Source organism: Marmota flaviventris, chromosome 5 (assembly GCF_047511675.1).
Source record: "Marmota flaviventris isolate mMarFla1 chromosome 5, mMarFla1.hap1, whole genome shotgun sequence".
NCBI classification, from domain to species: Eukaryota; Metazoa; Chordata; class Mammalia; order Rodentia; family Sciuridae; genus Marmota; species Marmota flaviventris.
In genome coordinates this window covers 108,507,844-108,524,460 of record NC_092502.1, presented here as the reverse complement: position 1 = coordinate 108,524,460, position 16,617 = coordinate 108,507,844, and the positions used below count along the sequence as shown (strand labels likewise).

The following is a 16,617-nucleotide window of genomic DNA, read 5'->3' as shown; positions in this document are numbered from 1 at the left end:
TTTATTCGATATGAGTATGGCCACTCCTGCTTGCTTCCGAGGGCCATGTGAGTGGTATGATTTTTCCCAACCTTTCACCTTCAGCCTGTGTATGTCTTTTCCTATCATATGAGTCTCCTGAAGGCAGCATATTGTTGGATCTGTTTTTTTAATCCAGGTTACTAGCCTATGTCTCTTGATTGGTGAATTTAAGCCATTAACATTTAAGGTTACTATTGAAATATGGTTTGTACTTCCAGTCATGTTTATTTATTTATTTATTTTAGTTTGGCTAGTTTTTCCTCTTTGGTTATTTTTCTCCCCCTTTACTGAGGTACCTCCCACTGTTAGTTTTGGGTACCATTTTTCAATTCCTCTTCTTGTAGTATTTTGCTCAAAATGCCTTGCAGTGCTGGTTTTCTGGCTGCGAATTCTTTTAACTTTTGTTTATCGTGAAATATTTTAATTTCATTGTCAAATCTGAAGCTTAATTTTGCTGGATACAGTATTCTTGGTTGGAATCCATTATTTTTCAGCGTTTGAAATACGTTGTTCCAGGATCTTCTCGCTTTCAACGTCTGTGATGAAAAATCAGCCGTTAACCTAATTGGTTTACCCCTGAATGTAACCTGCCTCCTTTCTCTCGTAGCTTTTAATATTCTCTCCTTGTTCTGTATGTTGGATATCTTCATAATTATGTGTCTTGGAGTTAGTCTATTACGGTTTTGAGTGTTTGGTGTCCTGTAGGCTTCCAGGATTTGGCAATCCATTCCATCTTTCATATCTGGGAAGTTTTCTAGGATTATTTCATTTAATAGGTTGTCCATTCCTTTGGTTTGAACCTCTATACCTTCTTCTATCCCAGTGACTCTCAAGTTTGTTTTTTTTATGACATCCCATATCTCTTGGATAGATTGCTCGTGAGTTTTAAGCATCCTTTCCGTGTTGACTATATTCTTTTCAAGTTGATAAACTTTGTCTTCATTATCTGATGTTCTGACTTCTACTTGATCTAGTCTGTTTGTAATATTCACATTTGAGTTTTTAATTTGGTTTATGGTTTCCTGCGTTTCTAGGATTACTTTTTGATTTTTTTAAAAATCTCTATCTCCTGGTAGAGCTCGTTCTTTACCATTTGAATTTGTTTGTTTAATTTGTTTTCAAATATACTTTCATTGCTTGGACTTGCTGTCTCATGTGTTCTCTAATATTCTGTTCCATCTGAGTTAGGTATGCCTTGAGTTCTTTCTGTCTATTTTTCTGATGCCTCTAGGTCCTCCTGTAGATTTAAGTTGTCCTGCATTGTTTGTAATCATTTTTTCCCTTGTTTTTTCATGTTGTTCACGTTACTTTCCAGCTCTGTTTGACTGCTGTGTTTCTGCTTTCTCCTATAAATTTGTTTTGGTTTTGTATATCTCTGTTGTCTCTTGTTTGTGGTGGGAGACTATGCCTAGAAATGTTGGGCTTTATTGTACTTTAAAGCTGATTCATTCAATTCATAAAAGGCTTCTGGATTCTGTATGCATATAGTGATTTGTTGTCTGTTCTTAGGACTCTATGTTTAGGTTAGGTGCTATGATGGTATGAGGGTTCGTATGTCTTGGCTACTTTAGAAGATTGCTCTACTGAAGGGGGATACTAACAGGTGATTGGATCAGGGTGTTGGTAGTAGCTAGGTATTTAGGAGCCCTATAGACAGCCTTGAAACATTCACCTATTTGCATTTAGACAATTACACGTAATGGAAGACATAATGCTTGGGATGAAAGTTGCGGGGTAGGGGAAGGAAGGTGCTCTTAAAAAGAAAGAAGGAGAGAGAGAGAGATAGATAGATAGATTAGAGGAGAATGGAAAGAACAATAAAACTTGAAAAGGGAAAGAAAGAAAGAGGAAAAGGGGAGAAAAGAACAAAGAGAGAGAGAAAAAAAAATTGAAGTCTTAGAGATCCATTTTCTTCTCTTCCAGTAGGCGGAGCTGTGCCCTCCGAGCCGAGCTTCTGCCCTCTATGTGCTGACAGAAATCCCTGTAAGGCGGCTCCTGGGAGTCTCTCAATCCTGTTAGTCCAGAGCCCTTTCACTTCTCCGGGCCCTCCCCCCCTTCCTCCTGCCAGCCAGCCAGCCAGCCAGGTCCTGTTCACCAGAGGCGGTTCCCCAAAGATCTGGTTACACTTGCAACCCCACCCGCATGTCCTATTTCCTGAACGACTGAGCACTCTCTCTGTCATTCATCTAAGCCCCAGTGCTGTGGTGCGGTGATCTGGGGACCAACAGTTTAATTTTTCCGGACCCCTTTGGTGGACATGCCCCCGGAAACTGGCGGCTAAGACCTTGGGTGTCGCCGCTGGTGGTAAGGGGAATTGGGGATTGGGAATCCCCTCTGCTTCCCTACAGACACGCCCCCGGAGAGATTCCCGAGGTTTCCTGGCTGCTTGTATCTGGAGGGGGTGGGAGTCACACACCTGCTAAAGTGGATTCCGCTGGGAAGGAATTCCATTGGCCGACCTCCGGTGACGTCACCTGTCTGCTATGGCGGGCCCCAGGCTCCTTGCCGGAGTGTCCGAAGGGAGGGGTGGGACTGGTCTGTCTCTGGTTGGTTTCAGTTCCCAGTTCGCTACTTCCCGAAGGCCTGGCTAGAGACCTCTTCCTAGAGTCCCTGCGCTGCTCCTGCTGAGCCGCGCCTCAGAGGCTAGCCGCCCAGTCGCGGGGGCCGGCCGCGGGTGGGTGGCCCACGGCCGAGTGGCGCGGGCAGCGGCTGGCGGGTCCGGACTTCCGCCGGTTCTTTAGCACTGAGCCAGAGCAGTTTGTCTGCGAGACACGGGTGAACGGGAGCCTGAATTCGGCCCCTACGGGCTCGGTGTGTGTTCTGAGAGGCCCAGACTGTTCGCCCCAGATCCACGTTAGCTCAGCAATGCCTAGTGATCTTGAGCAAACAGCGTTTAGAGGATTTAAGACTCCCTATGCCCGCACAGCTGGAGAGGTCAGAGACTTGATACCTCCGTGCCTGCCGCCATGTTGGATCTCCAATAACTAATTTTTGACGTATTCTAGAACTTTATTATAGTTTTATACTTGAATTTGAGGACTCATGGAGAACAATTGCAACAAATTTTTGTTTCTTATAAGGTTGAATAGAAAGAAGCTTGGCTGTGAAGTGATTATAGTAAATAGGGTTCAGTGACATATTTTAAAAATATTTTTAGTGTACTTAGACATAATAACTTTATTTTACTTATTTTTTTATGTGGTGCTGAGAATCAAACTCAGTATCTCACACCTGCTAGGCAAGTGCTCTACCACTGAGCCATAACCCTAGCCCTCAGTGACATCTCTTAAAGCTGTGCTGATATTGGGATTATCAGAGGTTATACATTGACTTAAAATCTTATTATCTAGATATTCACTCAACCCAGGGCTCTTAAGAGAAAGAAGCTCACAAAATAGTCTTTCACTTTAAAGAAGTGAGAACTATACCGATATAAACAATATGAAAAAGCAAGAGAACAAACCATCGTAAACAGCTTATAATGCTTCAACAACAGACTTCATTGACACTATATTGGAGAAAATGTCAAAAAAAGAATTTAAAAAGTTCATAGTTGGTATGTTCTATGAGTTAAAAGAAGATGTAAGAAGTAAAATCAAAGAGAAAACACAGTAAGTGAAAGATCACTTCAATAAAAGATTCTGAAAAAGAACCAAATGGGATCCTCAAAATTAAGAAATCAGTAAACCAAATTAAAACTTCAATGGAAAGCATTGCCAACAGATTGGATCACTTTGAAGATAGATTTTTCAGGCCTTAAAGACAAAGCATATAATCTTGAAAATAAAGTTGACCATAAAGAAAAGATGTTTTCATTGTATAGGTCTTTTACCTCTTTTGTGAGATTGATTCCCAGGTATTTTATTTTTTGAGGCAATTTTGAATGGAGTAGTTTTTCCTAATTTCTCTTTCAGTGGATTCTTCGTTGATATATAGGAATGTGTTTGATTTATGGGTGTTGAATACTTTGCTGAATCCATTTTATTAGTTCTAGATGTTTTCTAGTGGAATTTTTTGGGCCTTCTATGTATATAGAATCATATTGCCATCAATTAGTGCTAATTTGAGTTCTTCTTTTCCTATCTGTATCCCTTTAATTTTTTATCTAATTACTCTGGCTACCCTCATTGTTATACAAAATTACATATAAGAGGTTGTGAGGGGAATGGGAAAATAAACAAGGAGAGAAATGAATTACAGTAGATGGGGTAGAGAGAGAAGATGGGAGGGGAGGGGAGGGGGGATAGTTGAGGTTAGGAAAGGTAGCAGAATACAACAGTTACTAATAGGGCATTATGTAAAAATGTGGATGTGTAACCGATGTGATTCTGCAATCTGTATTTGGGGTAAAATTGGGAGTTCATAACCAACTTGAATCTAATGCATGAAATATGATATGTCATGAGCTTTGTAATGTTTTGAACAACCAATAAAAAAAATTACTCTGGCTAGAGTTTCTATGTTAAATAGAAGTGGTGAAAGAGGGCATCTCTGTCTTGTTCCAGTTTTTAGAGGAAATGCTTTCAATTTTTCTCCATTTAGAATGATGCTGGCCTTGGGGTTTAGCTTTTACAGTGTTGAGGTATGTTATTACTATCTCTAGTTTTTATAGTGTTTTGAACATGAAGGTGTGCTGTATCTTGTCAAATGCTTTTTCTGCATCAATTGAGATGATCATATCATTCTTTTTTTTAAGTCTACTAATATGATGTATTATGTTTATTGATTTCTATATGTTGAACCAACCCTGTATCCCTGAGATGAATCCCACTTGATTGTGGTGCACTATCTTTTTAATATGTTTTTGTATGTAATTTGCCAGAATTTTATTGAAAAATTTTGCATCTATGTTCATCAGGGATATTGGTCTGAAGTTTTCTTTTCTTGATGGATCTTTGCCTGGTTTGGGTATCAGGGTGATATTAGCCTCATAGAATGAGCTTGGAAGAGTTCCGTCTTTTTCTATTTCATGGAATACTTTGAGGAATATTGGTGTTAATTCTTTTTTGAAAGTCTTATAGAACTCGGCTGAGGATCCATCTGGTTGGTTTTGATTGCATTTTCTATTTCATTACTTGAAATTATCTATTTAAATCATGTATGACCTCCTCATTTAATTTGGGTAGGTCATATGTCTCTAGAAATTTGTCAGTCTTCAATGTTTTCTATTTTATTAAAGTATAAATTTTCCAAATAGTTTCTAATTATCTTCTGTATTTCAGACGTGTCCATTGTGATATTTCCTTCTTCATCTTGTATTTTAGTAATTTGAGTTTTCTCTCTTTTTCTCTTCGTTAGCATGGCTAGGGGTTTATCTATTTTATTTATCTTTTCAAAGAATCAGCTTTTTGTTTTGTCAATTTTTTCAATTATTTCTTTTGTTTCAATTTCATTGACTTCAGCTCTGATTTTAATTATTTCCTGTCTGCTACTGCTTTCAGTGTTGACTTGTTCTTTTTCTAGGGCATGGAGTGTAGTGGTAGGTCATTTATTTGTTGACTTTTTATTCTTTTAATGAATACACTCAGTGAAATAAACTTTACTCTTAGTACTGCCTTCATAGTGTCTCAGAGATTTTTGATATATTGTATCAGTGTTCTCTTTTACCTCCAAGAATTTTTTTATTTCATCCTTGATTTCTTCTACTATCCATTCATCATTCAATTGTGTATTATTTAGTCTCCATTTGTTACAGTAGCTTCTATTTTTATTTTATCATTTATTTCTAATTTCATTCCATTGTGGTCTAGTAGAATGCAGGGTATTATCTCTGCTTTTTTATATTTGCTAAGAATTGCTTTGTGGCATAAGATATTGTCTATTTTAGAGAAGGAGCCATGTGCTGCTGAGAAGAAAGTTTATTTGCTCATTGACGGTTGAAATATTCTATATGTCTGTTAAGTCTAAATTATTGATTGTATTGTTTAGTTCTATAGTTTCCTTATTTAGTTTTTGTTTGGAAGATCTGTCCAGTAGTGAGAGAGGTGTGTTAAAGTCACCCAGTATTATTGTATTGTGTTCTGTCTGATGCTTGAAATTGAGAAGGGTTTGTTTGGTGTACATAGATGCTCCATTGTTTGGGGCATAAAAATTTATAATTGTTATGTTCTGCTTATATATACTTCTCTTAAGAAGAATGAAATGTCCTTCTTTGTATATTCTGACTTAACTTTGGTTTGAAGTCTACTTTATCTGAAATGAGAATGGAAACCCCTGCTTGTTTATGCAATCCATATGAGTGAATCCATATGAAGTTTTTTCCTATCCTTTCACCTCAGCCTGTGGATGTCTTTGCCCTTGAAGTAAGTCTCTTGAAGACAGCATATTGTTGGGTCTTGCTTTTTAATCCAATCTGCCAGTCTGTGTCTTTTGATTGATGAGTTTAGGCTGTTAACATGTAAGGTTATCATTGAGCATGATGTGTATTCCCTGTCATTTTGATTTATTTCTGGTTTTTGATTTGTCCTAGTTTTTCATTTGGTTGATTGTCACTTTAGTGTGGCTCCTCCCTTTGCTGGTTTTCACTTTTTTTTTCCACTTCATCCTCATGGAAAGTTTTATTGAGAATGCTCTGTAGTGTAGGCTTTCTAGTTGGGAATTCTTTTATTTTTGTTTATCATGAAATGTTTCAATTTCATTTTCAAATCTGAAACTTAATTTTGCTTTATATAAAATTCTTGGTTGGCAAACTACAGAACTCTAAAGAAAGAAATTGAAGAAAACCTCAGAAGATGGAAAGATCTCCCTGGATAGGCAAAATTAATATTGTCAAAATGGCCATACTACCAAAAGCATTATACAGATTTAATGCAATTCCAATGATATTCTTCATAGAATTAGAAAAAGCAAACATTGAAATTTATTTAGAAAAATAAGAGACCCAGAATAGCTAAAGCAATCCTTAGCAGGAAAAGTGAAGCAGGAGGCATCGTACCAGACCTTAAACTATATTACAGAGCTATTGTAATAAAACAGCATGGTATTGGCACCAAAATAGGCTTATAGACCAATGGTACAGAAAAGAGGATACAGAAACAAACCCACATAAATATGGTTGTGTCATACTAGACAAAGGTACCAAAAACATTCACTGGAGAAAACATAGTCTATTCAATAAATGGTGCTGGCAAAACTGAAAATCCATATGTAGCAAAGTGAAATTAAACCTTTGTCTCTCACCCTGCACAAAAATGAACTCAAAGTGGATCAAAGACTTAGGCACTAGAACAGAGACCCTGCACCTAACAGAAGAAAAAATAGACCCAAATCTTCACCACATTGGCCTAGGATCTGACTTCCTTAACAAGATTCTTAAAGCTCAAGAAGTAAAATCAAGAATTAATAAATGGGTGGATTCAAATTAAAAAGCTTTTCTCTGCAAAGGAAACAATTAATAAAGTGATGAAAGAGCCTACAGATGGGGAGAAAATCTTTACAACATCCACCTCCAAAAAGCATTAACCTCTAGGATATATAAAGAACTTAAAATATTTAACACCAAAAAAAAAAAAAAAACCAGTCAATAAATGGTCTAAGGAATTGAACAGACACTTCACAGAAGAAGAAATACAATTGATAAACAAATATATGAAAAAGTGTTCAACATCTCTAGCAATTAGAGAAATGCAAATCAAAACTACTCTAAGATTTCATCTCACTCCTGTTAGAATGGCAGTCATCAAAAATATAGGCAACAATAAATGTTGGCAAGGATGTGGTGAAAAAAGTACACTCATACATTATTGGTGGAGCTGCAAATTGCTACAACCACTATGGAAAGCTGTATGGAGATTCCTCAGAAAATTGGGAATGGAATCACCATTCGACCCTGCTATCCCACTCCTTGGTTTATACCCAAAGGACTTAAAATCAGCATACTATAGTGACGCAGCCACATCAATGTTTATAGCAGTTCAATTCAAAATAGCTAGACTATGGAACCAACCTAGATGTCCCTCAATAGATGAATGGATAAAGAAAATATGGTATATATACTCAATGGAATATTACTCAGCTTTATAAAAGAATAAAATTATGGAATTTGCCAGTAAATGGTTGGAGTTGGAGGATATCATGCTAAGCAAAATAAGCCAATCCCACAAAACCAAAGGCCTAATGTTTTCTCTAATATGCAGATGCTAATTCATAATAAGGCAGGGGGCACTAGAGAAGAATAGCATTACATTAGATTAGGTAGAGGGAAGTGATGGGAAGGGAGAGGTGGGGATGTGGGGATAGGAAAGACAGTAGAATGAAACAGACATTATTACTGTATGTATATATGTGAATGCATGGCCCATATGATTCTGAAACATGTACACTCAGAAAAATGAGAAATTATATCCCATCTATGTGTGATATATCAAAGTGCATAAATGCATTCTAGTGTCATATATAACTAGTTAAAACAAATTTAAAAATTAAAAAAAAATTTAAAAAGAGAAAAGATATTAAGAAACCATGAACAGAAAATTCAAGAAATCTAGGATAACATTGAAAGGCCAAATTTAAGATTCACTGGGGTATATGAAGGCTCTGAAATACAAACTAAAAAATGTACACAGTCTTTTCAATGAAATAATATGCTTCACTTTTCTCACTAAGGATTGTTTCTGCTGTTCTAGGTCTCTTATTTTCCCAAATGAATTTCAAAACTGCTTTTTCTAGTTCTGTGAGGAATGTCACTGGAATTTTTATTGGAGCTGCATTAAATCCGTATAGTGTTTGGGTAGTATGACCATTTGGACAATATCAGTTCTGCCTATTCAGGAACATGGGAGGTTTTTCCATCTTCTAAGTTCTTCTTCAATTTCTTTCTTTGGTGTTCTGTAGTATTCATTGTAGAGGTCATTTACTTCTTTTGTTAGATTGATTCCCAAGTATTTTTTAAATCCAATCTGCTTACTAATGAGATGGAAATTCAAATACAAGAATCATATAGAACTCCAAATATACAAAATCACAAGAGATTCACTTCAAGACACATTATTATGAAAATGCCTAACATACAGAATAAGGACAGAATTTTAAAAGCTTCAAGAGAAAAAAGACTGGTCACATTTAGGAGTAAACCTGTCTGGGTTTCAACTGATTTCTCAACCCAACTCCTAAAAGCCAGGAGAGCTTGAAATAATATATACAAAGCTCTGACAGAAAATGTATGCCAAGCAAGAATACTGAACCAGCAAAATTAAGCTTCAGAGTTGAAGATGAGATAAAAACCTTCCATGATAAACAAAAGCTAGAATTCATAACTACAAAGCCTGTACTATAAAACATATTTAACAAAATTTTCATGAAGAAGAAATAAAGAATAAGAATGAAAACCAGCATAGGGAGCAATTCCACTAGGAGAATAGTCAATTAAAGGAGAAACAAGTCCAATTTAAACATTAGAAATAAATCAAAATAGCAGGAAATAAAAATTATCTCAATAATAACATTGTATGTAAACAGTCTAAACTCTTTAATCAAAACACATAGGGGTAAGCAGATTGGATTTAAAAAATACTTGGGAATCAATCTGACAAAAGAGATAAATGACCTCTACAATGAAAACTATAAAACACTAAAGAAAGAAATTGAAGAAGAACTTAGAAGATGGAAAAACCTCCCACGTTCCTGTATAGGCAGAACTGATATTGTCCAAATGGTCATACTACCCAAACACTATACGGATTTAATGTAGCTCTCATTAAAATTCCAATGACATTCCTCACAGAACTAGAAAAAGCAGTTTTGAAATTCATTTGGGAAAATAAGAGACCTAGAACAGCAGAAGCAATCCTTAGTGAGAAAAGTAAAGCAGGAAGCTTCATAATACAAGACTTAGCTATAGTAACAAAACCAGAATGGTACTGGCACCAAAACAGACACAAAGACTAATGGAATAGAGTAGAAGACATAGAGACAAACCCACATAAATCCAGTTATCTGATATAAGACAAACGTGCCAAAAACACATGCTGGAGAAAAGATAGCCTATTTTTAAACAAATGGTTATGCTGGGAAAACTGGAAATCCATATGTAGCAGAATGAAGTTGAACCCCCATCTCTCACCTGCACAAAACTCAACCCCAAATGGATCAAAGACCTAGGAATTAGACTAGAAACTCTGCACTTCTAGATGAAAATATAGGCCTGACACTCCAATATGTTGGCTAAAGAACTGACATCCTTCACAAGACTCTTAAAGCACAAGAAATAAAATAGAAAATTAATAAATGGGATGACATCAAATTAAAAAGCTTTTTCACAGCAAAGGAAACAATCAAGAGCATGAAGAGAGAGCTTCCAGAATGGAAGAAAATCTTTGCTACCTGCACTTCAGATAGAGCATCAATATCTAGGATATACAAAGAACTCAAAAACTTAATACCAAAACAACAAAGAACCCAATTAATAAGTGGGCAAAGGAACAGAACAGGCAATTTACAGAAAAAAATATAAATGGTCAACAAATATATGAAAGAATGTTCATCTCTAGCAATTAGAGAAATGCAAATTAAAACTACATTGAGATTCCATCTCACTCCAATCAGAATGGCAACAATCAAGAATACAAGTAACAATAAGTGTTGGTGAGGATGTGGGGAAAAGGGTACACTCATACATTGCTGGTGGGATTGCAAATTGGTGCAACTCTCTGGAAAGCAGTATGGAGAGTCCTCAGAAAACTTGGAATGGAACCACCATTTGACCCTTGTTATATATCCAAAAGAGTTAAAATCAGTATACTACAGAGACACAGCCACATCACTGTTTATAGCAGCTCAGTCTATAAGAGCTAAGCTATGGAACAAATGTAGGTGCCCTTCAACAGATGAATGGATAAAGAAAATGTGGTGTATATATACACAATGGAGTATTCCTCAGCCATAAAGAAGAATGACTTTATAGCATTTGCCAGTAAATGAACTGGATTCTGTCATGCAGTGTGAAATAAGCCAATTCCCAAAATCCAAAGGTTGAATGTCTTCTCTGATATGCAGAAGCTAATCCAAATGGGGGAGGGTGGTAAAAAAAAATAGAAGAAAGACCAATGAAGTAGACAAAGTGGAATGAAAGAAGAGAGGAATAAATCTGACCTAACTTTCCTATGAACATATATGAATATACCACTGTGAATCTCACCATAATTTATAGCCACAAAACACTAATTTAAAAAAATGTGGGCTAGGGATGTGGCTCAAGCAGTAATGCACTCGCCTGGCATGCATGGGGCGCTGGGTTTGATCCTCAGCACCATATTAAAAAAAATAAATTAAAAAGATGTTGTGTCTACCGAAAACTAAAAAAAAAAAAAAAAAAAAAAAAAAAACCCAAAAAATTCTCTAAAAATAAATAAATAAATAAATAAATGTAAGTAAATAGCAGAAAGGTAGTGGAAAAGAGGGAAGGAAACAAGGAGGGAGGAAGATAGGGAAAGGGGAAGTACTGGAGACTGAATTAGAACAAATTATATTTCTTGTTTTTATAATTATGTCAAAATGAACCCTATTTTTATGTTAAAATGAATCAATAAAAATATATTGGAAAATGAAAAAAGGTATATTAGAAAGCTACTGAAATTAAAGTAATTTGGCACTGGTATGGGAATATGATGCAAATATGTGATAAAAATGAAGTCTCAAATTGGTGGTAAAAAGCAAGAGAAAGTAATACATAGTGAAAAACATGAACAAAATTTGGTCCCTTTAACATTTCTTATTCTTAAGTGGATATTAGGAGGCTGGGGTTGTAGCTCAATGGTTTAGAGTGCTTACCTAGCATATGTGAGGCCCTGGGTTTGATTCTCAGCACCACATATCTATCAATCAATCAATCAATCAATCAATATCAATCAACAACTAAAAAGAAATTTTAAAAAAATTCAAGTGGATTATTTAGGTTGATCAAAGATTTCAATGAAAACAAAAACAAAACACTCTAGAAGAAAACATAGATGAACCTTTTTATAATTTTGGTGTGGAAAAGTCTTTTTGCATGTCAAAACCAGAAAGGAGCTAGGAGGGAAAAGAATTATAAAATTGACTTCATGCATTAAAAAAATGTATAGAAATGTACCCTAAAGAAGATCAAACATCAAACAGAGCAGAAATATTAGTATATTGCATAAGGGGTTCATTTTATTAGCATGCAAAATTTTTTATGAGGCCAAAGAACATGATGGATATGTTGATGAGCCTTGACGGTGGTGGTGATTTCATGCATATATACTTACCTCTCAACTCATTGAGTTGTATACATTAAATTCAGCTTTTTGTATATCAAAATATTGATAATAAAAGCTGAGAACAAAAGGAAAAAGAACAAGAAAATATGTAAAGGAAATGAATAAGCAGTTCACAGAAAAAATGCATTACACACACACACACACACACACACACACACACACTCTTGAATCCAAACTTATCCAATTAGGACTTCAGCCTATGAATTTGGAGAAGGCACAGTTCAGTTTGTAACACTTTCAGTGTTATGCCAAACATTTAAGGGCGTTCTAAACAATCTCTCCCACTACAACCAAAAGGAAATACTTCCCAACTCATATTTGAGGCCACTATGAAACTGACACCAAAATCAAAGGTATTATAAAACCAGAGACCTATAGACTAATATCCTTCATGAATGTAGTTGCAAAAATTATAAACAAAATTTGATTAAATCCAATATAATATAACACATCACCAAATGGTGTTTATCCCAGGAATGCAGCATTGGTTTTATGTTTGAAAACCACTCACTATGATTTATTGTATTAAGCTAAAAAATAAAGAACTATACGAGGCAGAGAAAACATTTGACAATATCAAAAATTCATTTCTAGTGAAAACTCTTAGTAAGTTAGGAGCACAGGGAAATTTTCCCAACCTGACAAAAGCTGTCTCCAGAAAACAATTTATATTTAATAGTGAAAGACTGAATTCTTTCCCTAAGATCAGAAATAAGACAGGCAGGTATATCGATTCTTACCACTTTTGTGTAATATTATACTGAAGGTTGTAGCCAGTTTAATCAGAAAGAAAAAGAAAAGGCATCCAGTTTGGAAAGGAAGAATTAAAACTGTCTTTATTCACAAACAGCATAATTATCTATGCAGAAAATCTAATGAAACATTTATAAATTATAAACTATTATAATTTAGCTTAGCAAAGTTGTAGGATTCAAGATCTACAAATATCAATTATTTTCTATATTCTAGCAATAAAAAACTATAATGTAAAATTTGAAAACCAGGAGTATAAAATAAAAAATGTAAAATAGGAATAAATCTTATAAAAGATATAAATGATAGGTACACTGAAACTTATAAAATATCACCTAGAAAAATCAAAGAAAATTTGTTGGAGACAAATATCTTGTTCTTCAGTCACAATATTCAATATTGCTAAGCTATCTCTTTACTCAGATTTATTTATGGAGTGCATAGAATCCTGTCTTAGCAATTTTTGCTGCTGTGACTAAAGGATCTGACCAGAACAATTTTAGGGGAGAAAATTTTTATTTTAGGGCTCACAGTTTCTGAGGTCTTAGTCCATGGAAGGGTGGCTCCATTTCTCAGGACTCAAGATCCTTGGGGCTCCAGGTGAGGCTGAACATTGTGGCAGAGGGAAGCAGGTCACATGACCAACAGGAAGCAGAGAGAGGTCTCCACTTGTCAGACACAAATATATACCCAGAGCCACACCCCAATTCCCACCTCCTCCAGCCACACCCTACCACTTCAGTTACCACTCAGTTAATCCCTATCATGGGATTAAATCACTGATTGGGTTAAGACTCTTATAGTCAATCATTTCTCTTTGGAACCTTCTTGTGCTGTCTTACACATGAGCTTTTGGGGGACACCTCACATCCAAACCATAAGAAATCCCAGTCAAAATGCTTCCTGAATTTTTTTTTTGTAGAAAGTCATGAACTATTCATTTAGAAATGTAAAGGACCTAGAGTAGCAAAATAACTGAAAAAGAACAAAGTTGGAAGGCTAAAATTACCTGTTTTCAAGAATTATTATATAGCTGTGATAATCAAATCAGCATGACATTGGCATCAAGATAGGGAAATAGGTTAATGGAACAAAAAGTTCAGAAATAAAACCATATATTTATTGACAACTGGGTTTTGACAGAGGCACAAGGGCAATGAATGTAATGGAGAATAATTGGATATGCAACAAAATGTTATTGAGTGTATTTTTTAAGATGGTATTGGATTTTGTTTTAGCTGGTAATCAGGTTACTTGAAGATTAACTTAATTCTTTTAATGCTTTAAAAAAAACCCTCATTATGCAGATGTAATGTATCCTTATTTTAAGACTAGTTTAGCCCTGTTGACTGAGACATGGCCCTTTGGGTGAGTGGGGGGGGGATCGTCTCATTTTAAATGCCCTTGTTGGTCTGCAGAGTGTCTCTAATTAGGCTGGTGGGATTGTGAATGTCTCCCAACCTTACATGAGCTCTGATAGTTGTTATGGCTTTTCAGTAGTTATTCTTGCCCAACTTCAGGGAGACTCACCTTTATACATGAGCAGTTTATCATACAGATAATAACTCAAAGAGCAACTTTATGAGTTGTGTGGCCTTTCCTCTATTCTCTCATTTCTGTGCCCTACCTTACAAGTTCTAACCCCCTTAGCCTCCCCATTCTCTAACTCTGTCTCCTCATGAGCAGGATCACCTTACTCTGCTCTTCCTATCCTACTTGTACTGTATTCTGGAAAGTTTATCCAAACAAGAAGCCAGGGTAATCTTAGGGATCACCTTGTTTATTTCCTTTCAGAGGGTCATAAATCTGAACTGCCTGTTTTCTAATGCTTGAAAATAGGTCTCTCCATGTATTTTGTGGGCCTTCAAGTTGTTGACCCTGGCAGGGTAATTCACAACAGTTATTTAGTCATGACTGGGAATAAATGTCTTCCATAACTTAGTTTTCATTGAAAAAAAATTTATTCTTAATTTGTTGTTTTTAATAAATTACATAATTATAATAGAAGAGAAGTGCAACTGGTGCAAACAGATTTTGGAGTAAGCACCACAGTTTCTTGGTAAGCATATAGATTATCTGATGGGAAAATGCTTTGTACTCTAGGGAATAGGAAAGTGTCGCGACCCCTCGCCGGCAAGGGAAAACACGACACAGGATTCTTCTTTCAGCAGTTTATTCAGGCCTTGAGTCATGTATCATCTTCTAGTGCCCGCACCCGACACACCCTAATAAAGCCCCCTGCATCCCAATCCCAAGCCGCCACGTGGATCTCTCTCATAGGGTGGTAAGGAATTGCGCGCCAACTCTCCATAAAAGGAGTTGTTTACCACAGGCCACAGTGGAAGCCGGCGCCATCTTCTAATGGCGGCCACGATCTATAACAATGGCTTACCACAGGAAAGTAGGGTTAAATGATCAGCAGTTAGGTTTGTTTTACAGTAAAACTAAATGAAGTGAGTTTAATAAAAAGCAAGGCAGTTAAACTGCAGTCCATTAAGAATGTTGCTGTAGTACTCAGCTTTATGAGATTTTAAAATGGATCTGGTTAGCTAGATCCAGCTTGGAAAAGGTATTATCAAAACTATCCTGAAATTTAGGATAGCATCCCTCCTCCCCATATTGACAGAATTTGGATTATCTAAATGAGGAGTTTCAGCATTTTAGGAGGCACAATTGAGAATTGATACTTGGTATGTATCATCTGGAAAATTATTCTAATTGTGCATTTCCTGGCTTAGGAAATAAACTATTGCCATAATTCTTTATTTAATTTCATGACAGATACTTTTAGCAAAGAATATTTAGCATTCTCTTTTCTGGTCTAATTGGGATTAGTTTTTGTACCTCTGTCATTGTCTTATCATGATTTTATTAAATATTCTAACACTTTATAAAGTTTGATAATGTGTTAGTTCTGTCACTGCAATAAATACCTGAGATAATTGACTTCTAATGAGAAAAGGTTTATTTTGGTTCACAGTTTTGAGGTTTTAGTCCACTATTGGTTGGTCTTGTTGCTTTGGACCTGTGGTGGGCAGCACATCATGGCAGGAGCACATGGTGGGGCAGAACTGCTTACATCATGAACAAGAAACAAAAGAGAAGAAAAGGAAGGGATGGGGGTTCCACTGTCCCCTTAAGAGAGCATGCCCCAGTGACTATCAGGGCCCACCTTTTAAAAAGTCCACCAGCCTCCCAGTAGTACCACCCTAGGACACTAGTCTAACATATGGGCCTTTGAAGGACATTCAAGATCCAAACCATGGCAGATGATACTTAATTCTAGATTTAAATAATTATTTTTATGAGATTGTGTGTGTGTGTGTGTGTGTGTGTGTGTGTGTGTAGGGGATTGAACTCAGGGGCACTTAACCACTGGAGCACACACTTTTTTGTATTTTATTTAGAGACAGGGTCTCGCTGAGTTGCTTAGTGCCTCACCAAGTTGCTGAGGCTGGCTTTGAACTCACAATCCTTCTGTCCTAGCCTCCCATGTTGCTAGGATTACAGGCATGTGCCACCACACCCGGCTATTTTTATGATAACTTTTAAGAAAATAATTGGTTAGTCTTCTCAATATGTACTTCTCATGAGAGTTTTAATTAAT

General features: G+C 36.2%; 1 protein-coding gene across 1 annotated transcript in view; it reads left to right on the top strand.

The window, feature by feature from the left end:
* The window catches only part of Ankrd31 (ankyrin repeat domain 31), a 190,863-nt gene that overhangs the window by 53,837 nt on the left and 120,409 nt on the right, over window positions 1–16,617 (top strand). The gene's annotated exons all lie outside the window — the stretch shown is intronic.